Here is a 24,292-nt window from a genome sequence, read left to right on the forward strand (position 1 = left end):
AAACCTGAAAATGTTCTGCAGTCAGTGGACACCGCCTCCTCCAGCCATCCATCCGTATGCGGCTGGAAAGGCACCAACCCTACAGTGCGACTGAGCATGTAATGGGCTCAAGTTACAGGAGATTAGCAGGATTTCCCCTGTAACTGCTGCTCCCATCTGCCAGAGACCAGACATTGGAGCTGACAGCAGGAAGACAAACTCGCCTGTTGCTTCCATGACCCTTCGGATGGTGCCTCATGGACGTGCAGGAGACAAGCCCTCAAGAGTGCACTGCAGAGTGGGTGCGAGAAAGGTCAGGTGGACCAAAACGTGACACAGAGCTGGGCAGAAGAGGGAGAGAAGGCAATGAGAGGGAGAGGGGAGAAGAGACAACAGCCAGAGTTTGGAAATCCTGGGTCTCGTCGAGCAGAAGGTTACAACAGGGAAGAAAATAGTGCCAAAGCCGGAGGAGGAACTGGAGAGAGTAAGCGGCACAGGCATCACCAGTCAACAGGAGCCAGCTACCCTCCCCACAGACCATATGCACATTCATATGACAACACATGCTGAGAGCTGGCTATCATGGCCTAACCCCAACTGGCTTTTGTGGTCAGTTAGTTTGCTTCTAAAGGGTGAAGAAACTTGCAAGTTACCTCAGAGAAATCTCCACAAACCCAAGACAAGTCACTAACACAATCCCCTAAAAGGAGACGGTTCAGCACTGTCAGCACAACCCTATTTCAGCATCACCGCTTCACCATGCGTATGCCAGTCTTCAACCACTGCAGAGCTTTAACTGCACTCAAACAGGGTTAAGGTGCTCCCAGACTTCATTCCTAGGACTTGCAAATCTGGAACATAAAACCAGCAACCATGTGCCCACCCAGCTCCTCATGCGGGTTATCACATTTTAGTTCCTCCCTTGCCAAAGGACCAGAAATCACTCAACTCAAGAAGACATGCCAAAAATAAATCATGTCACATTTGTGAACCCTTCAGCTGGGCCCCATCAAGACGCTCCAGAGAAAACACATGATCTTTCTCAAAAATGGTGCTTGAATAGCGTGCAGCAAATAAAGCATGAGTTCATGGACTGAAGAAAAAGCTATTTTAAAGAATATCTGCTCTGTACACTGAGAAGTGAGGGGTTCCAAAATGAAAGATCTCAAATTGAGATGTGCCCGTGAGCCCATTCATTTTTCATACCAGTTACAAAGAAAAAAGGCCAGGATTTCAAATTTCATAGAATCATAGAATCATAGAATGACTAGGCTGGAACGGACCCACTGGGTCATCGAGTCCAACCATTCCCAACACTCCCTAAACCATACCCCTCAGCACCTCGTCCACCCGTCCCTTAAACACCTCCAGGGAAAGTGAGTCAACCACCTCCCTGTTCCAGTGCCCAACGACCCTTTCTGTAATTTCAGGCCAATTTATACAATCGTATTATATATTTAATTGCAAAGTGACATCATCTTATAGACACAGAGAAATTCAGATGTCAAACACAACTAAGAATAACAAATAAAGGTAAATTCCCAACTCAAAAAACGTCATCTGCACTCCTGACATGCTCTATAGTTAAGGAATCAATGGAAAAATGCTGCTAAAGAGACTATCACACACAATTTCCTGAAGGGTATAGATACAACTTTTCTCCAAAAGTACACTGCTTTGGAAAGAAAGAGGAGGAGAACTAGAACAGGCAGAACCTGCACAGTTGCTTTTCCGCTTTGATCCTGAATCACAGTGATTAAGTTTAATCACAGAAACAACAAAACTTCTCAATTTGAAGGGAGTTTTGCAAGAAGCATGGAATATATGTAACACTAACACTGAAGACACCAAGCAACTTATGTGACATTCACTACAGCAGAAGGATGATTTTGAGCCTTGTATAGATGACCTATGGCAACAGTGACATTTTGGTAAGTTCAGCAATGGCAAGAACAATTTCAAAACTATTTCTTGTGTCAGTAATAGACTCTCCCTTTAGGAACTTCCCACAACTGCTACTAGCAGCAATCCAACCTTGGTAGCTATGCTCTGAGTAACAGCATAAAGAAAAGTGACGGCAGCTGCCAAGATTGCCAGTATTCATGCATAACACCACTGATGCCAGGCTTTGCAAAATACCTCACTTTCTCCCTCTATTGGGGCTGAAGTGATGGTAGAAATCATTAAGTTACAAAAAAAAAAAAGGAATGCCAAAATCCAAGTTACTAACTGGAAGTAGGTATGCTGCTCTGAAAGGACACTGCTAGGTCTAAATTTTGCTTATAAAAATATGCTTATCAGAAGAACTCATAAGTCCAGGATTTCAGCTTTTTTAAACTTCCATGCACCCAGCATCTCCCTAACCTAGGAAAAGTTGAGACTGACTGTGCACAGACATGAAAACAAGACTACTCTATTTTCATGATATATGCTGAGAGAAATATGAAAACACCACAGAAGCAAGCATATATTCAAGTTACATGAAAGGATTCAATCTTACCAATATTAAGGTGGTTTCTGGAGGCCTTCCAAATCCCCACTCTTCTTCCACTGGTTGCACAAGGAATTTAAGCCATGTCTAAATTGTGAGATCCGAACACATGGGTTCAGGCACACATCCAGTTTGCATCCTGACTTTATTTTGGGATGACACCAATTCCCCATCAGGATGACAACTGAGTACACGTGCACTGTTCCTTCATGGGGTGGTTCCATTTGGGAAGGGTGATGAAAGCACCAGCAGAGGAGAGCTCAGTACCTTCCAAACAGACTTTGTAGCTGAACGTTTGAGACACATCTTGGGTGCCACAGAGAGCTGAGCTGCCTCTGGATTGTAGCCTTATGCACTTAGCTTGAAATATATTTGACCAAATATAAACAACCACATCTCACTGAGTCACTCTACTCCCCCTCTCTCTTCATAGTCACTGAAGAGAAATAGGCATTTGTGGGCTGTGATTCATCCTCTCCCAAAGTAGCTATTCTAAGAGATTCTATCATATCCTAAAAGCATCTGCGTTTCTCTGTTGGTTACTTGAGATGATCACCCTCAGGATCCTTCTATCATGTCTTTCATTAAACATATAAGAGGTGAAACATTACTACAGAAGAAGCTTTATTAGGAACATAAATACTTAGACACTTAAGTTACATGCACTGAACTTTTCATTTTCAAAATAATTTACAATAACTGCAGACTTTAACATATTGCTAAAGAACATCTGTACTTTGACAATGCACAGTTATAGCTTTGGTGTAAATCCATGCCATAAGCCATAAGCATGTTCCAGCTATGTTGCTATATAAGCTACATAAGCTTGTTCTCTAAGCTATGCTGAACATGTTCCAGGGGCTTTTTTTTTTCCCCTGACCGAACATCAATGCTTGCACTCACTCACGCTTTCTTCCTCTGAACAACTGATTGACACCAAATTAACCTAAGAGGAATTGGACTGGGATCTTCCTCCTGATTTCCTTTTTTGGTTTTGGAGCAGAGCAGTTCTGGGGGAAGAGAAGGTTGGTAAAACAACCGATATCCTGCTAACTCTGTCTATATAAGCTAGGTTATATAAACTGGCAAAATAATAAACTAGGTAAAATAAACTGGCAAACCACCTGTATTGCCTTTCTCTTAGAACACAGATTTATGCAAAAGTTTTTTTTTTTCAGGAAAGTGATTCTATTTTTCTTCATGAGAGCTAGGAAAAAAAAAAAGAAAAGCTGTTTGCAGTTCGCTGATCTGAAATACCAGATCACAGAGGTATTAAAAATATTAACATGTAAATGTTAGCCATCCAAATACAGATATTCAGTGCCTTCTTAGATGCTCTACAGAACTCCTGTTGTCCTCCAGTGGCCACTGCTAGAAAGACTGTGTTACAGGTATGTCCTTACTTACATCTGCCAGCCCTGTGGAGATGTCCCAGATATACAGTGATCTAGTGTCATTTTAGATGCCATATATTTGGGTACCTGTACCCATCCAAAAATGTAAATTACTTCGTTGATACGTATCAGTATAGATCTTCCCAACTCTTTTAGTAGAATGTAAGGAGGTTACATGGAAAACAAACTCTTTCTCTTCAGCTGCTGAGTCCAACTCAGAATAGATGTTTTATGAATCATGAGGAATCATGGGGTAAAAAGCACAAGCACTATTTTAAGCCAGAAACATATATAATGAATTCCAGATAAATCCTTCTCTTTGCTACCCAACTTCATGTCCCCTATTTTGTACAGCACCCACCACAACCAGGGAATTTTCTGATGGAAGTCTCCCAAGTCCCTCATTCCAGCTGAAATAAAGACCAATTGCTTAAACCTCCATAAAAACGTATTTTGAATCCATGCGGTTATGAAGAATACTTCCAAAATGTGTCAAATTAAGAAGAAAAGTCTTTAATATCCACTGCAAAGTTACAAACCACCAGCACTCACTAATGCCTAAATTATCTCCAGTGAGATCCCTGTGTATTGGGAAGTTCTTCCATCGCTGATAAAAACATGCTCCTTCCTCCTCAGATCCCTCCATGACTAATTTCCTCCATAGCTATTGTTCTGGCCTCAGACTTGGAGTAGCTCCTATTCAAAGCACAACAGGAGGAAACCATCTGATAAATCACCTTGTCAGAGAACCTACTAACCTCAGCCACAAAGCCACGTGGGCATAGGAAAATTCTTGTGTTTCGGGGAGCATATTTGTCCCTTAAAAAGTTCCTAAACTACCACAACAATATTTGACATAACTGCATGAGAAAAGTATTCCAACTATGCTTTCCGCAGGTAAACCAAATATTTTTTAATCTCCTACGAAGCTTCAGTTATCAGTCTCTAATGTATCCCAAGTCCTGCATGTAATTCAAGCAATGGTTGCAAATAATGAATCTTCTGACCTGTGATGTAATGAGGACTCTCTAATTATGCCTTAAATCAAAAAGCTTTATTTCATTGCTTTGTTATAAAGCCAACAGGAAAAAGATGCCACCGAAACTAAGCTACCGTTTGAGCTTTCCTACCTTCAATTAACAAAAAAATAATCCAACTCAGTCTTTCAAGTCCATTAAAATTATCCGGTTGGTTTTGCACACCACTGCAATACAGGTGTAAAACATCCCATTGCTATTTAACAGGTAACACTAGTTGCTGCTTTCCTACAAGCTGCTACTTAACAGCCTGAGTCTTCAGGGTAGATGCTCACGGGTATGCAGCAAAATCAGCACTCTCCACTGTAAGCAGAGAAAATAGGCTCCAGGAGACTTCACAGAAAAGGAAAGCCAATTGGATAATTTTTGTTTTTTAAAATCAGTAAGAGTAGGATTCAATCTCTCGCCCTTTTACAGCAATTAAGAACCTGCACATGTAAGAGCAGAGGACTCCATATAATTAACAAAGCATTACTTTGGCAAGTAGGGAAGGCCTGGAGTATGTAACTACAGGGTTTTATTTCTTTCAGTGAAGGACAGATGACAGGTAGGACAAAGCTATGCCAAGTGAACTGCTGGCAAGCAACTAGTCCGCTGGTTAGCCGGCAGCTCTGTTTTGTGAAGTCTATGAGATTGCGTTCGCATAGGCAGGCTTTTCTTTAAACATCAGCCTTACATGCATTCAAATAGGCATGAGTTTTGCATCAAATTTCCATCTTCACCTCAAAAAAAGTTGTTTTGTTTCAGTTTGCTCTCTGATGACCGTGAAGTGTCAAAAATACTTTTATCTTTATAATGTTTTTAAACATTACATGTGGATCTTTATTCCATCACTCTGCCACATAACACTATAAACAGGATCATTAACCTTTATTTTTCCTAATGTCATGTAACAAAACCAAAAAAATAAGTAGCTGTATATGCAGAAAGAAACAAGGATGGGTTTCACTCCAGAAAAATAAGCAAACAAGTAAGAGTAATGTAGGGCAAGAAACATGGTGCTCTAGCAGAAGCACCAAGTGTGGGAAAAAATGGCATCCAAAAGCCTGATCTCTTACAACAAACAGCATGTTTCAAGCAGTGCACATCAAGATTTAATCCCATCACCTCAAAGATTAAGTAAATTATAGAAAGAATGTCTCAAAAATAAAATGCACACAGGTCTTCATTCACCAGAGGTCCAAAGATAGAACAGAGAGTTTATTTGTAGAGAAAAAGTCTGTAACGGGATAGCATACAGCTTTCTAACATGGCATACTTCACATCTTCTGTATTTTCCTCTGACTCTCCTCTCCCTTCCTCTCTTTCTCTCGAAAAAAAAAAAGTGTTATAAAATCGATAAAACCATTCATTTGGCTATTCCCTCCATATAATATAACTCTAATGAAGATGAACTATGAGCACTAATATATATTAGTAGAGCAAAAAAAAGAAGATCGGAAGGCATCCTGACTGCTACTTTTTGCTTACTTAAAGCTTGTACTAGGCAAATGGGACCGCAGAGGAAAAGTACAAGATGAAGATTATGCAGATCCTTTGCTGTGGGTTACACAATTCATAAACTTGAGATCATAAGGCCATTTCACTGCAGTCCACCTGCCCTCTTGGCAACTGTAATGCCATCTCATCCCTCAAAGCCATCTTTGGCAGGTCCCCAAGGAAGGGTTTGCCTGTTTGGGCGGTATTAACCAGAGAGTTATGCCCCTTCCCTCTGAGCCAGGTGAGACCAAAAGAAACCTGTTGACAAAAACAACCTGCAGGTCCTCTGGTTATAAATACTTAGGCCAACAAACCTGATCTCAGTATTGGTCACTGAATCATTATTGTATGAACTACAAAAGCTGTATTGAGGACACAAAACTGAGTTTACCACAAAGCATCCCACAGCAGCTGGTCAGCTCTGTTCGAAGTTCATTTTAGAGGGATATGAGCCAGTGGCCTATAAACTTTTTAAAAAAAAAAAACCAACAAACAAACAAACAAAAAAGAAAAGACCAAAAAAAACCTCAGGAGATTACCCACTCCAGCCTCTGACTGAAAACAAGACTATCACCACCAGCAGATCAGACCAGTTATAGCTCTGCCTTGATGAGTCTTGAAAAGCTTCTCTGGATGATCCACTGCAGTGCTGCACTACCCTTCTACTAACAGGATTTTTCCCGAAGTCCAACCTCAATCTTCAAAGCAACAATTTATTGTCATTGTCCCCCCACTGTCTGGCACTACTAAGCAGAGTTTGGCCCCATTTATCTTCATAGCTATCCTCTAGTAGCTGTGAACAGCTACTGAGTTGTCCCTTAGCCTCCTTTTCATCCAGCTGAAGAAGCCCAGATCTCTCAACCTAGAACTGTATTCATAACAGTAGCTCTTCACTGGGTCTACACACGACAACATGACTTTGTCAGAGCTAGAAGCACTGCTTTTACAAAAGTAGTGACTATGTGCTCAGTTCCCCATGGATGAACTAGACATTTCTAGTTTTATCTCTTCCCTTTACTATTGGAAACATATACAAAGGAATATCACTCAGATGTTTTGCATTTGTTTCTTTTGGTTTTTCTTTGAACTGATGACAGAAGGGATAACTTAAAAGGTCTGGATCTTTCACAGAATTTTAGACCTTACTATTTCAGTTCTCTTGGATATTTTGCGTACTGAATGCACTTCCATTTTACAAACATATCTATGACCAATCCACCTAACAACAAAAATGAAGTTACCAGTGCTTCCTTTCTAGAAGAGAAGATCCTTCAAAGTCCAAAATTTGACACAGATGCTTTCAATTAAGGCCATCTCAAACTATTTATTTTTAAGACAATGTAACTTCCAAGTGTATTGGCAGCTCCAAAAAAACTCACAGTCTTTAATAATACCCCATTCTTCCTGCTTCTTTTATTCAGTCTATTATGCAGAAAGCAACAAATGACTATGAACCCGCTGACAAAATCCTGCTGAAGTAAGCAAAGTGAAACTACAACAGCTTCAATCATTCCTCTCGTTTAGAAAACTCATCATCTCAATCCTAAAAGCCTTCTGTAGAGTTCTACACAAACAGACATTCTTCCCCTTTCTGGTTTGTTTCCAGCAGCAGACTCCACGAGGGACTCGGCAGCAGCAGGGACCAGCTCTAGCAGGTTTGGCACTGTTGGTACCACATAAGAAAAAGTGCTTCAATCACCTTTGAAATGTGTAAATAAGAATGAAGTAAGCTTTCTAGAAAGCAAGAACAATGCTATAATAATCCTCCTGCCAACCCTAGGGCCATTGCCACAATTCAGATGACCAAACTGCTGTGCTGCTTCATGAGGGAGGAGTACTGGGCTCCACCCGGCTCTGCCCTCAGGTTATTGCCACAATATTAGTCACAAGGCCTCTTTGCAGCTCAGAAAGTGTATTGATTTTTCTTACCCCTTCCTCTAATTCACAACAGCAATGACAAGTTATTTCAAGAAAATTACTAACTGAAGCCTCCATCAACACCACCTTCTCGTGGAATGCACCCTAATCTTACTATTATGCTTTCACCCTTCCTGTCCACACTCACCACTGCCCCCACAGGATGCACAACCAGCTCTAACCATTCCCAGGATTCAACAGCTTGCACCTCCACAAAGAAGCACAGGGTGTCCATGCCTCTCCTGCAGCATCTAGCAATCCAAATGGCACAGCCCACTTCATCTGCCATCGTATAAATGGGAATGGGCTGTTCAGTGAATTAGGAAAAGAAACAGAGAAATTAAATACCCTCTAAAAGCTGCAAGTAGCAGGAGAAATACGCTCCACCACAAACAGGAAGCAGAAAGCATAAAGTGTTATGAAATTAGGTGAATGAATTGAGTAACATAAGGCCTACCTCTAACTGCCAACAGGCAACAGACAATCCCAAGAGTGAAATACCTGATATGCATTGCATCACCCAAAGCTGTCTAGATGAGATCTAAATCCCATGTCTTTCCCTGCCCACACTTCCCCCTCCCATCCATACTGAGTCAAAGATTCTGGCGTAAGCAGATGGCAGGAAGAATCCTGTTCACCTATTCTGCAAACATGAAATCTAAGGTACCTCTAGTAAGGCATCTTTATTAGATTTCATTCATTTGAAAAGCTAAAGCTAACATTTATTCACTTAAAGACAACAATTAACAAATGGATTTAGAAAGGTTAGCACTAATACCTTTTAGGGGATGACAGTAAAATATCTTAGTATAATAAATTTGAGGAATTTCAACAATCTTTTCCAGCTCACAGACAGGAGGCTGAGGCTCAGGGAACCACTAACTGGTACCATCAGCAATGACCAAAAATACAGTCAGCTCCTAACAACCACTGCTCCAGTAATACACTTCAAAATCACCTTGATATTTTCACATTTCTCCGTACACACACACACAATACTAATTCCATATTTGAGAATGGTAAATGAAAGCCAAAATAATTAATGCATCAAAACCTTTGCCAAGACCTTCAATGCTCAGAGCTTATAACGTCCATACAGACATACTGCACTGCATGGAAATGTTCTGCTTTGTGAAAACCTTGTGCGCTCAGAAAGCCTTCTCACTTAAGAAGAAGAATGCACCACCAGCAGCCTTACACAAACTTAAGCTGAGTACATTTAGACACCCCTGTATAGTAAAACAGGTGTGGGGTTGGTTTTTTTTCTCTCCTTCCAGACTCCTTTTTCATACCATCGGCCATGAAATATTTGTCTCTCACTGGGGGCGGCAGGGACACTTCATAAGGGCCCACAAAAATATGGTTAACAGTCTGAGGGCTTCCTGGATAAACTAGGAGCAGTGGGGAAACAAGCAGCACTACAATCTAAGTCACAGTGGGAAGGTGCTCCCCTGTCACTCAATCCTTCCCCTCTAAAGACCTACGAAGCTCAACTCCTTCTACACTGCTTTCTATCGTCAGTGTCAAACCACCAGGTGAAAGTCTCAAATTCTCTCAACGAGGAGATACAACATATCTATTTATCCTTCAGCACAAACAGCTGAAGCGCCATCTAAACAAGAAGGAGTAGCTGAAGTTAAATCTAAACCTGGAATTCAATGGTGAGCAGAGAAAAACCATGAAGAGTTTGCAGCCTCAGACATGCCATGGTTTTGTTGCTTTAAGATACATGATCCCAACTGGTCATAGGTCAGAAGTATTTCTGGACTTTGAACTGACATTATACTTTCGTACTGAAACATTACTCAATGGCAGCGCTGCTGTCTCAGCTCTATGAAGGCAAAAAGTGACCTGCGTCTCCAGTACACTGCAGACAGCTCATACAGTTTAGAAAATTTGATTACTCCAGAACATGCTATGTCTTTCCTTGGTAATACATCTGCATACCATCATTCTTCATCTTCCATGCTGCATGCTCACAGTGCTCAAACACCTGCCTGCTCTCTTTGGCCTCAGCCTGGGGCAGCAAAAGCTCTAGCTTGGGTTCTGCAGAGGAACAGTCCCTGACAATCATCATCAGACACACGAGAGCCAAAAATGTCAGTGTGGAGCAAGTCAGGACAAACTGTTGAGTTAGTCAATACTTGAAGCTCTTTGAAGAAGTCAACTTTTCCTTCATACCTGTAGTTTACTGAGCCATACCGAGTACATTTTTATTCCAAATTTAGTAGATCATTTCAGTATTGCGTTTCTCTGAAGCCGTAAGCGAATCTATGGTGTCAAACCCAGTTATCAGAAATAATCCAACTACAAAAAGCGCAGAGGAAATATCACCAGTAGCAGAAAAGGAGACTGTTTTTTGTTTTAAAGGTTTAGTCACCAGAAATGAATGACTCAAAACTGAAAAGTATTTTTGATCAACGCTTTTCCTGACTTTCACTCCAATGACATTCTAATGAACACCTTCTAACAAGCTCTACTTATGTAAAGTTGCAAATGAATGTGGGAGAATACTGAAGAAAGGTAAGGGGGGGGGGGGAAGTGGGGAGAAGGAAATTCCATCAGGTATTTTATATCTTGGATACCTCTAAGAAAATGAATAGCAGTTCATCTGTGGGAAAGTGATCCAGCAAACATTTGACTGTAAAAGACATCTGGAAAGACAATAAGTAGACAGAAAGAGTCTGAATTATGACAGAGGGACATGAAGAAAGTACAGTGAGATCTGGAAGCCAATTAGGTTACTTTGTAATTCTGCAAAGATGAAGGTAGGGCATTCACATCTACCCTGAGTACTTTAGCCCCAGACAGTCAACAATAAACTGCCAGAAAAAAATTTATAGAAGAGCAGTAAATGTGATTGTAGGACTGGCTGGAGCCATTTGAAGTGAGATTTCTACCCTGATAATCAACAGTTTGAAAATACTTTCTTCATTAACAGATTTAACATGGTTCATATTTCTTTATTTCTGTTTTTACTGGCAGGTTGGACCAAATTCTGAAACCTTCCAGTAGGACCACAATAAGACCTCCGAGGGCCTATTAAAAGTGGGGGGGGAAAGGCAATATAAATAAGCAGATTGTTCATTCACCTAGAGTGGCGTGTGCTTCAGTGAGAACATGCCAAACCTAAATAAATTAGGCTGTATAATTTTACTCAGCAGTGCAAGGAGTAAAATACTCATGCAGTGTTGCTGAGTTTCCAAGAGCTACCCAGAGGATGCAAAAACATCTAACACCATCAGGCAGCAATGGGAATACCGATTTAATAAGCTTTTTCTTCTTCCTGACATAAATTTTTAACAGAACTTTTTACAGTGTCTTGCAGCCGAGTTATTAACCCAATAAAAAGGAAGACTAACTGAGAAAGTCCCAAAGTGGAAGCCACATGCCACTGGTGGCAAGATTTACATACCACTTTTGCTAAGGTAAGTATACCACAGTTTCAGAATCCCTAGGTTAGTAGAAAAAATAGTCTATTTAGTACTGCACACTACAATTCCAGAGACTCTACAACCAGCAGAGAAACTACAGAAGAGCTGTAATAGAAGAGATGAAAATTTTACCAACCAAGTGTGAGCAGAAAGTAGATTTTATTTTTAATCTTCTTATGACAACTGCTGTTTTGGAAAAGCCAAATTTAAGAAAGTGATGCTCAAATGAAGATTTCAGACTCACAATCACAGGCATACTAATGCCAAAGATTTGAGATTTTGGCAGGTCTGCTCATGACTAAAAAACCAGGCCATTTCTGCCGAGAAAGGGTCATAAATGATTACAGAGATTGGTTTCAAAGGGATAAGTATGCTGAGGTGGCACTTGTCATCCACTCACCTACCTGCATGATACCAAAGTACCACTCCTGTGGTGACAGCAGGGATACCACCACAAAACAGCCCATCTCTTTGGCTGAAGGAAAACATTACCGTATAGCCACTGTCCTGCAAGTTATCTTGGACAGACAGGCAGATCCTTCCACTAGTGCAAATCACTACTGTAATCTGCTGCTATTCCAAACTCCACTCACAGGTAGGCACAAGCCATAGCACACACCAGTAACTACGTCAAGTACCAAAGACTGACATGCCCCAACTCAGAGCTCCAGCCTGTGTCAGAAGTTTTGTTGCTAGTATCTCCAAGGAGCAATATCATCTGCACCCCCCAACAACCTCACCACAGGGGAGAGAAACCACAGGGCTCTACCCAGAGTTCATACACCCTCTAAAAGCATACAAAGTTGACACTATACAAAAGGGCCTTGTCCACAGCAGGAAGAATTACATGCCTCTCAGCAGCAGTATCAGCTGTACTGGATATGTATGCAAATAGCATTAATTCCAAATACAGGTTACAAATTGGCATCATTGATGCTGAAACAACTTTCTTTTTAAAAACTACATTCAAAAGCTATACTAAAGAAACTTCCAACTAGTCTTTGACAGTAACTTTAGAGCACTTCCCAGAAGGGTTTAAATAAATACTTGGTCCTAAAGCTTACTACAGGTACCATTTCCATTTGTGCGGTGTAGTATTATGCACACACAAAGGGAAGAGGGAGGACAGATGACTAAGTATATGCCTATTTATCAAGGTATGAATACCACATTAAAATCATAAAGCACTAGGCCAAGTCACATACTTAAAATTAATTACACTTCCGCTACTACCTAGAAGTGCACACTGCTTTAAAAATCTGCAAGTCTGAACAAGATACGTCAGCATGACATGATCACTGAAGTACATTAATCCCACATGGATATCCTCTGCTGCCGAATTAAAGGCACACAAGTTGTTCCATGCTACTGTTCAAATACATATTCAGCAATGTTACTGCTGCCCATTCTCCTCCCAGTAGAAATGCAAATATGCCTAAAAGAAACAGAAAACAAAACACTTGGAAACAGAAGCCTATAGGCAATGTTCTTGTAGCTCAGAACATACTTTTCTATTTTCCAAGTACATATAAATATCCACACATATACATACAAGGAAAAAAATACACAGGGTTTTTGCACAAACCTAGGGACCTTAAAGATCATCCAGTTCTAACCCCCCTGCCACGTGCAGCAACGCCTTCCTCTAGATCAGGTTGCTCAAAGCAACATCCAGCCTGGCCTTGAACACCTCCAGGGATGGGGCATCCACCACTTCTCCAGGCAACCTGTTCCAATGCTTCACCACTCTCACAGGAAAAAATTCTTCCTAATATCTCATCTAAATCTAAGAACCTGAAAATTATTCCTAATGTCTAATCTAAACCTCCCGTCTTTTGGCTAAAAACCACTACCTCTCACCCTATCCCTGGTAAAAAGACATCCCTGATAAAAAGACTTTCCTGTAGACCCCTTTCAGTACTGGAAGGCTGCTATAAGGTCTCCCCAGAGCCTTCTCTAGGCTGAAGAAGCCCAACTGTATCAACTTTTCTTCCTAAGGGAGGTTTCTCCGGTCCTCTGATCATCTTCGTGGCCCCCTCTGGACTCGCTCTAACAGATCCATGTCTCTCCTGCACTGAGGACTCCAGAACTGAACACAGGACTCCAAGCGAGGTCTCAACAGAGCAGAGGAGAGGGCAAGGATCACCTCCCTGGACCTACTGGTTTCCCATGCTGACCTCTACTTGTGGCAAACCCCGCATGCCACAGGAGCCCCCGGCAGCAGCGCTGAAGTGGGGAGAACACGGCGGGGGTGTGGAGAGGGAGGGATTGGGAGGAACCCGCTGGGGAGCCCCAGGGAGCCCTTTTTCCTTCTCCCTTCCAGAAGTCACAGAAACTTAGGACTCCGGCTCGCGGCTGCTCCCCGCGAGCGCGCCATGCCAAACGCTGAGTTAACAAAACCATAAATCACCGCTGAACCAGAGGCAAAGGGGCAGCGGCACCAGCGCCTCCTCCTGCCCCGTCCCACGCCGGCTTCCCCCGAAAAGCCATGGGGAAACAAGCGGGGCGAGGGGGGGAACCCGAACAAGTGCCAGGCTCGGGGCAGCATCGGGGGAGAAGAAGGGGGGAGGGAAGAAGAAGGAGGGGATGGGGGGGGAAGAAAGAAGGAGGGGATGGGGGGGGAAGAAAGAAGGAGGGGATGGGGGGAAGAAAGAAGGAGGGGATGGGGAAGGAAGAAAGAAGGAGGGGATGGGGAAGGAAGAAAGAAGGAGGGGATGGGGAAGGAAGAAAGAAGGAGGGGATGGGGAAGGAAGAAAGAAGGAGGGGATGGGGAAGGAAGAAAGAAGGAGGCGATGGGGAAGGAAGAAAGAAGGAGGGGAGGGGGAAGGAAGAAAGAAGGAGGGGAGGGGGAAGGAAGAAAGAAGGAGGGGAGGGGGAAGGAAGAAAGAAGGAGGGGAGGGGGAAGGAAGAAAGAAGGAGGGGAGGGGGAAAGGAAGAAAGAAGGAGGGGAGGGGGGAAGGAAGAAAGAAGGAGGGGAGGGGGGAAGGAAGAAAGAAGGAGAGGAGGGGGGAAGGAAGAAAGAAGGAGGGGAGGGGGGAAGTAAGAAAGAAGGAGGGGAGGGGGGAAGTAAGAAAGAAGGAGGGGAGGGGGGAAGTAAGAAAGAGGGGAGGGGGGCAAGAAAGAGGGACGAGGAGGGTGAAGAAGTACCAGGCTCGGGGTAGCAGCATCGAGAGAAGAAGGAGGGAAGGGAGGTAAGGGGGTGATCCAAACAAGTGCCAGGCTCGGGCAGCCGCATCAGGAGGAGAGCAGGGAAACCCGAACCCCGAACAAGAGCCGAGTTCAGGGCATTGGTGGGAAGCAGAAGAAAGAAAGGAGGAGGGAGGAAGGCACCCGAACAAGTGCTGGGCTCAGGGCAGCAGCATCGGGAGGAGAAAACGGGGAGACGAGGGGACGGGACACCCGAAACAGTGCCAGGCTAAGGACAGCAGCAGTGGGAGGAGAAAGGAAGGAGGGGGATCGAGGGGAAGAAGAGAAGTGGGGGGAGGGAAGGAAGGGAACCCGAACAAGCGCCGGGCTCGGGGCAGGAGCATCGGGACGAGAAGGATGGGGGAGCGAAGGGGCTCGGGGCAGCAGCCTCGGGAGCAGAGGAGGGAGGGAAGGGGCTCGGGGCAGCAGTCTCGGGAGCAGAAGAGGCCGAGGGGGGGCTCGGGGGGACGGGACGGGCAGCGGCTGCCCCGAGAACTCTCCGCGCAGGGCGGCGCTGCGGGAGCCGCCGCCGCCGCCTCCAGGCTCCGCCGGCACCGCCGCGGCTCCTCCCCGGGGCGGCGAGGAAACAGGCCTCCCCCCGCAGCGTTCCCGCCCGGCTCCGCGGTTCGGGAAAGGCGACACGGAGCCGCCGCGGGACCCGCTGTCGTGTGTCCCCCCCTCGCCGCGCCCGGCGGGGGCAGCCGCCTTACCTGGGAGCGGGAGCGGGACGGCGGGGGAACGCGCGGGACGCCGGCTGCTCCCCCCACGGGCAGGGGCGGCTCCGCGCAGCTGCTTTCTCACCTCTCCCGCCGCGATCGCGGCGACGGCGGCGGCGGCTGCGGGTCCCGTAGGGGCGGGGCGACCCCTCCCTGCCGGGGCTGAGCCCCGCAGAGCACCGCCCCGGGTCTTCTCCTGCTCCGCCCACCCGGCACCGCCCATCGGCGCTGGGAGCGGGGTTGGCGTGGGGTGTGCGTTGGAAGGGAGATGAAAGATCGTACTAGTTCCAACCCCGCTGCCATAGGCAGGGACATCCTACTAGACCAGGCTGCCCAAGGCCCCATCCAACCTGGCCTTGAACACCTCCAGGGATGGGGCTGCCACAGCTTCCCTGGGCAACTTGTTCCAGTGTCTCACTACCCTCATGGTGAAGAAATTCTTCCTAATGTCTAGTTTAAATCTGCCCCTCTCCAGTTTATACCCATTCCCCCTGGTCCTATCTCCACAAGCCTTTATGAATAGCCCCTCTCCAGCTTTCCTGCAGGCCCCTTTCACGTACTGGAAGGTTGCTGTAAGATATCCTCACAGCCTTCTCTTCTCCAGGTTGAACAGGCCCAACTCTCTCAGCCTGTCCTCGTAGAGAAGGTGCTCCAGCCCTCTGATCATATTTGTAGCCCTCCTCTGGAACCATTCCAACAGCTCCATATCCTTCTGACGTTGAGGATTCCAGAACAGGACACAATACTCCAGATGAGGTCTCACAAGAGAGAAATAGAGGGGCAGGATCACATCCCTCAACCTGCTGGCCACACTTCTTTTGATGCAGCCCAGAATACGTTTGGCCTTCTGGGCTGTGAGCGCACATTGCCGGCTCATGTTGAGCTTCTCACCGACCAGCACCCCCAAGTCTTTCTCTGCAGGGCTGCTCTCAAGCACGTCATCCCCCATCCTGTACTGAAATCAGGGATTGCCCTGGCTCAGGTGTAGGACCTTGCACCTGGCCTTGTTGAACCTCATGAGGTTCTCAGAGGCCCACTTCTCCAGCCTGTCCAGGTCCCTTTGGATGACATCCCATCCTCCTGGTGTAGCAACTACACCACTCAGCTTGGTATCATCTGCAAACTTGCTGAGGGTGCACTCAATCTCTCTGTCAATATCATTGATGAAGATACTAAACAGCACCAGTCCCAGTACAGACCCCTGAGGGACACCATTTGTCTCGGATCTCCATCTGGACTTTGAGCCATTGACCACTACTCTTCAAATACGACCATCCAACCAGTTTCTTATCTGCCGTACTGTCCACCCATCAAATCCATATCTGTCCGATTTAGAGAGAAGGATTTTGTGGGGGACCATGTCAAAGGCTTTACAGCAGTCTATGTAGATCACATCCGTCAGTTTACCCGTATCAAGGTGTTTTGATGAAATCCCAGCCTGGGGACAAATGGGAGTGTTTACTCCGCAAAACAGCAGGCAGCAGGGGTGCTGTGGAGGGGGCAAAATACCGGGATTTGTGGCATGATGTTCTGCTTCCCTTTTATTCCTTTTTATTTTTGATTGACAGCCGAGTGAGCATGAGTGGTGTTCCTCAAGGCTCAGTGCTGGGTCCAGCCCTATTCAATGTCTTTATCAATGACCTGGATGAGGGGATAGAATGCACCCTAAGTTTGCGGATGACGCTAAGCTGAGTGGAAGTGTCGATCTGGGTGGTAGGGAGGCTCTTCAAAGGGATCTAAACAGGCTGGACCAATGGGCTGAAACCAATGGTATGAGGCTTAACACGGCCGAATGCCAGGTCCTGCACATGGGGTACAAGAACCCTATGCAGTGCCACAGACTAGGGGAAGAGTGGCTGGAAAACTGCCTGGCAGAGAAGGGCCTGGGGGTGTTGGTTGGCAGCCGACTGAACACGAGCCAGCAGTGTGCCCAGGTGGCCAAGAAGACCAATGGCATTTGGCTTGTAAGAGAAACGGTGTGGCCAGCAGGTCTAGGGAGGTTATTCTGCCCCTGTACTTGGCATTGGTGAGCCTGCAACTCCAATACTGTGTTCAGTTCTGGGCCACTCGCTACAAGAAGGATGTTGAGGCTCTGGAGTGTGTCCAGAAAAGAGCAACAAAGCTGGTGAGGGGGCTGGAGAACAAGTCTTATGAGAAACTGCTGAGCGAACTGGGGTTGTTTAGCCTTGAGAAGAGGAGGCTGAGGAGAGACCTTATTGCCCTCTAAAACTACCTGAAAGGAGGTAGCGTCAGGTACTGGTAGAGGCTGCTCCAGCGAGGTGATTGAGTCACTGTCACTGAAGGTATTTAAAGGATGGGTAGATGAGGTGCTCAGGGATATGGTTTAGTGGCAGACAGGAATGGTTGGACTTGATGATCCAAGAGATCTTTTACAACCTGGTGATTCTATGATTCTATTGCTGGAGCCACGGCATGTCAACACCATTGCTGTAGGTGGTTTTTTTTCTGGAGGAAAGGAACTCGTGGTTTGGCTCCCAGAGCTCATTCTTCCTAGATTTGACCTGAAACCCTGAATAGTTTCTGTGCCCCGTAAGTGACATTCACGGGCGAACGAGCCTCCCCACCGGCCGCAGCAGCCAGCGCCGCCCCGTGGTGCCGCTCAGTCCTCCAGCAACCAGCTCCCTGTGAGCCGGGGTCGGTACCTTTCCCTAAAGCCTCACCAAATACCCCCAGCCAGAGAGAAGGGGAAGCTGTAATTGTTCCAAATTTGCCATCAAACTGCTCTTCTTCTGTGCCAGATGAAGCTAAAAGTGGACTTCAGTGGCGTTGCTGGCTCCAGCTGTGCGTCCCTTGGCATCCCCTTTGCTCCCCATAATCTCAGCTCACCTCTGCTCTATTGGCTGGAAGGGATGAAGCATCGTCTGACAAAGCCCACAATTAATTTCCAGGCAATTTAGGTCCTTGAGCAGGCTCTCCAGAAAGGCAGGCAACAAGGAGATGGTCAGACACCACCAGGAGGGAGGAAGGCCACAGCTGCCTCAGCCTTAGTGGACCTAAATTGCTACAGAATCACAGTATAAGGGGTGCGTGTGCATGATAAATCAGAAAGCATCTGCACTTCAGTTTTAACTAAATTCCTTTAGTCTACACCTGAGGTCTTCTGCAACAATCTGTAACTGAACTTTCAGATTTCTGCTACCACAAAATGTGTTATGTTTTGAGAAAAAGGGTGAGCTTTTCAACTTAGCCACCTCCTTTGGCCTTCAGAGACTAAAAAGGCATAAAAAGAAAATCCTTTTTGCTCTAAAGAAATGAGGAAAGTCATGAATTAATATTTTAAGACTAATTGGAAACCAGTTCTAACCGGTCTGTTCAAGGCGACCCTGGGCATAAAGGTGTTTGAATATAACCAATGAGAAGTATGTTAATGTTCCTCTACTCTGAAAGGGAAATATAGTAAATGGAATAAATACAAAGCCCAGCCAAAGCCTAGCTGAGTATGCCACCAGGTACAATAAGCACCCTTCCCCAGTTCGTAGGAGGAGAGGATGGCTTTGAAAAGATGCAAAAATAATAATAATAATAAAATCAGCTGTTTCTGCTCCAGCTTAACCCACCGCTGAAGACAGTAGTCCCCAGGCAACCAGGAATAGCAGCAGCACATCTCTACCTATTCCTTCCCTCCCTGTATACAATTCTGGCCTTGGTGAACGGCAGTTCTGTGAGGGAAAATAAGTGAGATTGTGGAAAAAAATCCTGACACATTGTTTTTAAATCTTCATTAAGTGAGAGAAGGTAGAACTGAAAAATACTTTGTTAAATATGCAAAACGCCTCAACAGGATGTTCCATCAATAAAGCTTTAATACACAGCTGATATCATGCAGGATCTCCTGAGGCCTTCTATTAAGCATCTACTCATAGTGAAGCAGGATTAAATATATTTCACGCCAAATCCAGGATGTTTTTTTAACTTGCTTTTAAGAACCTCAAGTGAAGTTCCTGTTCTCTTCAGGCAGCTTCTTGTTCCCATTAACTCTATTTTGCACAACCCCTCTTTCTGCAAATTAATCCGATTAATTTTTTTCTTCTTCTTGTGGTTGTGGAAGACAGCTAGTGTTATCCTGTTTACGACACTCTTCTACATGTAAGTGTAAATGTAATACGAGGTGTATGTCCCATTCAAACCTCACTTTTTGATTAAAATCATGATATTTTCCCAAACTTCTATTTTCCCCAAAACTTTTATCATTTTTTTGCTCTCCTCAGGACACTTGAATGTAACATCCACAGTAGGACACTGCAGACCAGCCAAGCCTCACCAGTAATGAAAAAAGTACAATAATTAACAGTCTTATGTATAGCTTATTTCCCAATAAATCCCTTAATTAGATTTGGGTTTGTTTCAGTGGCAACTTCATATTGACTCTTGGAATAGAGGGTCAGTGCCAACAGCACCCGTTCTTCACCAGCTATTCCCTGTATGAATTTCATGCCTTCCTGAGTGTCTACCCAGCACTTGTCCTCATCTTATTAATTTTGGATACTCTCCTTCAGTGGAGAGTATTTTTTAGTAGCAGTAGTTTATCAATGTATGTTCTGAAGTGGCATGTTGATGTTAGAACATGGATCGTTAATTTTGCATTTTTCTTTAAAAAATAATTTCTAAATTAGTTTAATGAGGCTTAGTCAATATTATCCTACTTTGAAAGGTGCAACCTAGAAAAACTGATAAGAAAGCAAGATGAAGTTAAATACCATTAACTCTTTAATATATGCAGAGTTGCTTGGCTTATCTGTACTATTGCTTTTTACTAAGAGCATGCCACAAAGACTCAAGGCATCTTGCCAGTAAAACAAGCTCTATGAGTAGGACTGTTCATAATTTACAAAAAGATAACATGATCAGAAATTTCAGAAAAAAAATCAGAAATTTTGGGTACACTTAAATCAATCTGTCAAATCTTTTAAAAGAGCCTAAGACCCTATTCTTGGCATCTCCACTCTGTGCTCCCCTACAGCACCACCTGCCTCAGAGGCTTGCCCTGAGGCCATCAGCCTTTCCCCTGCCTGAAGTACAGGAGTGTCGTAGGTCATATGGGCTAGTCTGCAGAAGGTACCCATAGACATCAATTTTCCACCAGTAGCTGTCCACCACCCAGTGGTGCCCTCATGTGTCTCCACATGTGAATTTCAAACATTTGGATTCCAGGAATTTGTTCCATTTTTTACATGACATGGGAAATCTGGTGTAACCCATCTGTACACTGTGCAGTCCCTTTCTCTGGAGTCTCAATTTGGGAATGTCATACAAGGGAAGATATATCAAGTCAAATAACTTGAGCCCGTACTGTCATAAACTGTGCTTTTCATCATAGAATCACAGAATAGTTTGGGTTGGAAGGGACCTTAAAGATCATCTAGTTCCAACCCCACTGACATGGGCAGGGACACCACCTGCTAGATCAGGCTGCCCAAGGCCCCATCCAACCTGGCCTTGAACGCTTCCAGGGATGGGGCATCCACAAATTCCCTGGGCAATCTGTGCCAGTGCCTCACCACGCTCATTGTGAAAAAATTCTTCCTTATGTCTACTCTAAGTCTGCTCCTCTCCAGTTTATAGCCATTACTCCTCGTCCTGTCACTGTAAGCCTTTGTAAACAGTCCCGCCCCAGCTTTCTTGTAGGCTTCCTTCAGGTACTGGAAGGTTCCTATGAGGTCTTGTCAGAGCCTTCTCTTCTCCAGGCTGAACAAGCCCAACTCTCTCAGCCTGTCCTCATAGGGAAGGTGCTCCAGTTTGTAGCCCTCCTCTGGACCTGTTCCAACCGTTCCATATCCTTCTTATGTTGACGATTCCAAAACTGGACACAATACTCCAGATGAGGTCTCACAAGAGAGGAATAGAGGGGCAGGATCACTTCCCTCAACCTGCTGGCCACGCTTCTTTTGATGCAGCCCGGAATACGTTTGGCCTTCTGGGCTGCGAGTGCACGTTGCTGGCTCATGCTGAGCCTCTCATCAACCAGCACCCCCAAGTCCTTCTCTGCAGGGCTGCTCTCAAGCACGTCATCCCCCATCCTGTACTGAAATCAGGGATTGCCCTGGCTCAGGTGTAGGACCTTGCACCTGGCCTTGTTGAACCTCATGAGGTTCTCAGAGGCCCACTTCTCCAGCCTGTCCAGGTCCCTCTGGATTACATCCTGTCCAAAAAAATGTCTGTGCCAATAAAATCCAATGACTTGGTTTAGATCGTGGCAAACTCTTAAGTTCAGACATGGATCCTCTTTGCCCCTTAACATGCAAGGCTACCAGCAAAGGGTAACTTTGATAAAGATCCTTTTTAGTATCTATATGTTTGCATGCTGCAGCTGGGGAAAGTTGGCATGCTTTCACTGCCTTATGCCTGTCTACACAAGTTGAGATTAAATTGTTGTTTGAAGGCAGTCAAGTCAGTTCGGCTCTATCTCATTTTTTTAAAGCACAGAAAAATTTAGGTAAGTATGAAGTTTTTGTATATGTGGACACCTATGTGTACATACAGAGGCCATTAGGATTCATGGCCAGTGCTAAAACTTGTTCTTGTGTTTCCCTTTTTTTTCATATAGTAAAGAGAGAGCATGAAACTTAACCTGTGAACTCATGCAAGTTAATTGAACAAATATTTAATGCTGGAGCATCAGGTTTCTACAAAGAATTTCCTCCAAATTTGTGCAATGCCATCATCCAAAGAAACTAAATCTGTAAGCTGCTGCTTCTGCACAAGTTTTGCAATGCTTTTTTTCGTGTGTTCAACACTAAATTTGTTCATAAGATGATTTGGGCATCTGCTCCATCTGTTCAGTATGATTTTTGGAAATAATACTTCAAATATCTTCACAATATATTTATTAGGAAGTTTAAAACTAAGGGAGGGTAGATTTAGGCTGGATATAAGGAAGAAGTTTTTTACAATGAGAGTAGTGAAACACTGGAACAGGTTGCCCAGGGAAGTAGTGGAGGCCCCATCCCTGAAAACATTCAAGGTCAGATTGGATGGGGCTCTGAGTGACCTGATCTAGTTAAATGTGTCCCTGCACCTGCTGGGGGGCTGGACTAGATGACCTGTAAAGGTGCCTTCCAACTCAAAGTATTCTATGATTCAATGATTCATAGGCTTTCATTTTTTCAGCACTTAAGGCCATAGTGGGTCAGTATATTGCAGACACCATGTACCACATGCTATTACATTTTCTCAAGACAGCCACAGAGAGCCAGTCCAATGACTTTGTTATTCATCTTCAGCAGCCACAGCAGAAGCTGTCTTATTCCACAGCAGATGTGCTTTGCATGCTATACTCAAAGAAAAGGAGAAACTAAGGTTGACCAAGTGCCTGGTAAGGGCTGGCATCTTTAATTTGCAGTGGTGCCATATCTCCAGGTGATCCATGCCCTGTGCTCCAATAGAAGATAGAATCCTCCTGACTTGGAAGCACATCCTTTCCTATTTATAGATTTGTTGAACACTTTGGCATTTTGTTCATGGTGCAGAAAAGCCGTAGAAGACAAGCATCTAGGAAGGGTCTCTACACAATCTCAGAAAACAAGTTATTTCCCACTGATGTTCTAGCTCTAGGAGAGAGTGATTTCCAGTGCATCAGAGGGTGATAACCCCCTGTGCTCAAGACATAATTGAGTTATTGTGCACAAGAGAGGAGCCTTTCCTTACCGTGACAGCCAACCGGCTAAAGTCCAGACATACCACGTTTTAATACATTCATTTTCTTAATGAAGAGCTGTGAATGTAAGGAACATGCTCAGGGCAGCACAGTGCTCATGTCCTCCAGCACAGATGCAAAGGAGTTATTGTCTGTGCTTAAGGGATAGTGGTGTCTGCATGTTCAATATTGTCTGAAAGCGTGTTAGCTGTTGCATAACTATAGCATGAATTAGGTAGCCATTAAACAGTATGGACCAAGTTGCCTATGCTGAGCCCATACCCTTGCCCTGTGCAGTTTATTTGTATACGCATAACCTCATAGAGTTCTCTTAAAAACTGAATGTTCAGTACTATGACAATCCATCCTGAAAGTAAGCTAAACTATATGTGTGGACAAGAATTCTGATTAGGCTTTCACCCACTTAGTGAGTCCTCACTTTCCCCAGTAACCATTTCTGTCAGTTATGTTTCCTACTAGCACACTGTCTCTCATTTCAAGTTTGTTTTTAGCCAACTTCAAATTTCCAGCCACCAAATAGCACTGAACCTTTGATATCCAGGTTGAAGAGCCATGACCTTGTTGCTGTACCTACTGGTCAATGTAATTCTCTTCACTTTTTGTCACACACACAGCATTTGTCAAACCTCACATTGTAAAACTCTTCTGATCCCAAGTCTCCTACCCTGTACATACAGCTAGAGCTGTCACTTCCCATGCGTAGTACACTGTATCTGGCCCTTTAATTTGCCTGTTTCTTGGATTGTGACTCTCAGTGAGATGATTCAGCCCCACAGGGAAAAGTAGTACACTCTCTCCAGTATTGACTATAATTTGCAAACTTTACTATCGCATTTTATGTTGTCTAAATGACCAATAAAAGTGTTAGGCAAAAAAAATGTGTCTCTGGCAAAAAATCCTCTTCACAGTAATTTTGTTTATGTCTTTTCATTAACAGTGACATCTGAAAATCAACAAGTGAGTCAGCTTTTAATCCATGTAATG

At 44.5% G+C, this 24,292-nt stretch overlaps 1 protein-coding gene across 9 annotated transcripts in view; it reads right to left on the reverse strand.

The window, feature by feature from the left end:
- MBNL2 (muscleblind like splicing regulator 2) overlaps nucleotides 1-15,806 on the reverse strand; it is a 114,698-nt gene extending 98,892 nt beyond the window's left edge. For 5 of the 9 annotated variants that reach the window (XM_054056972.1, XM_054056965.1, XM_054056975.1 and 2 more), the window contains exon 1: nucleotides 15,628-15,787. The gene's annotated coding sequence lies outside the window, so the exon portion shown is untranslated. Of the gene's footprint in view, nucleotides 1-2,479; nucleotides 2,781-15,627 lie in introns of those variants that run through there. The other 4 variants (XM_054056967.1, XM_054056976.1, XM_054056968.1 and 1 more) reach the window with 4 other exon arrangements.
- Nucleotides 15,807-24,292: the final 8,486 nt, after the last annotated feature.

Source organism: Cuculus canorus, chromosome 1 (assembly GCF_017976375.1).
Source record: "Cuculus canorus isolate bCucCan1 chromosome 1, bCucCan1.pri, whole genome shotgun sequence".
In the NCBI taxonomy this organism is placed as follows: Eukaryota; Metazoa; Chordata; class Aves; order Cuculiformes; family Cuculidae; genus Cuculus; species Cuculus canorus.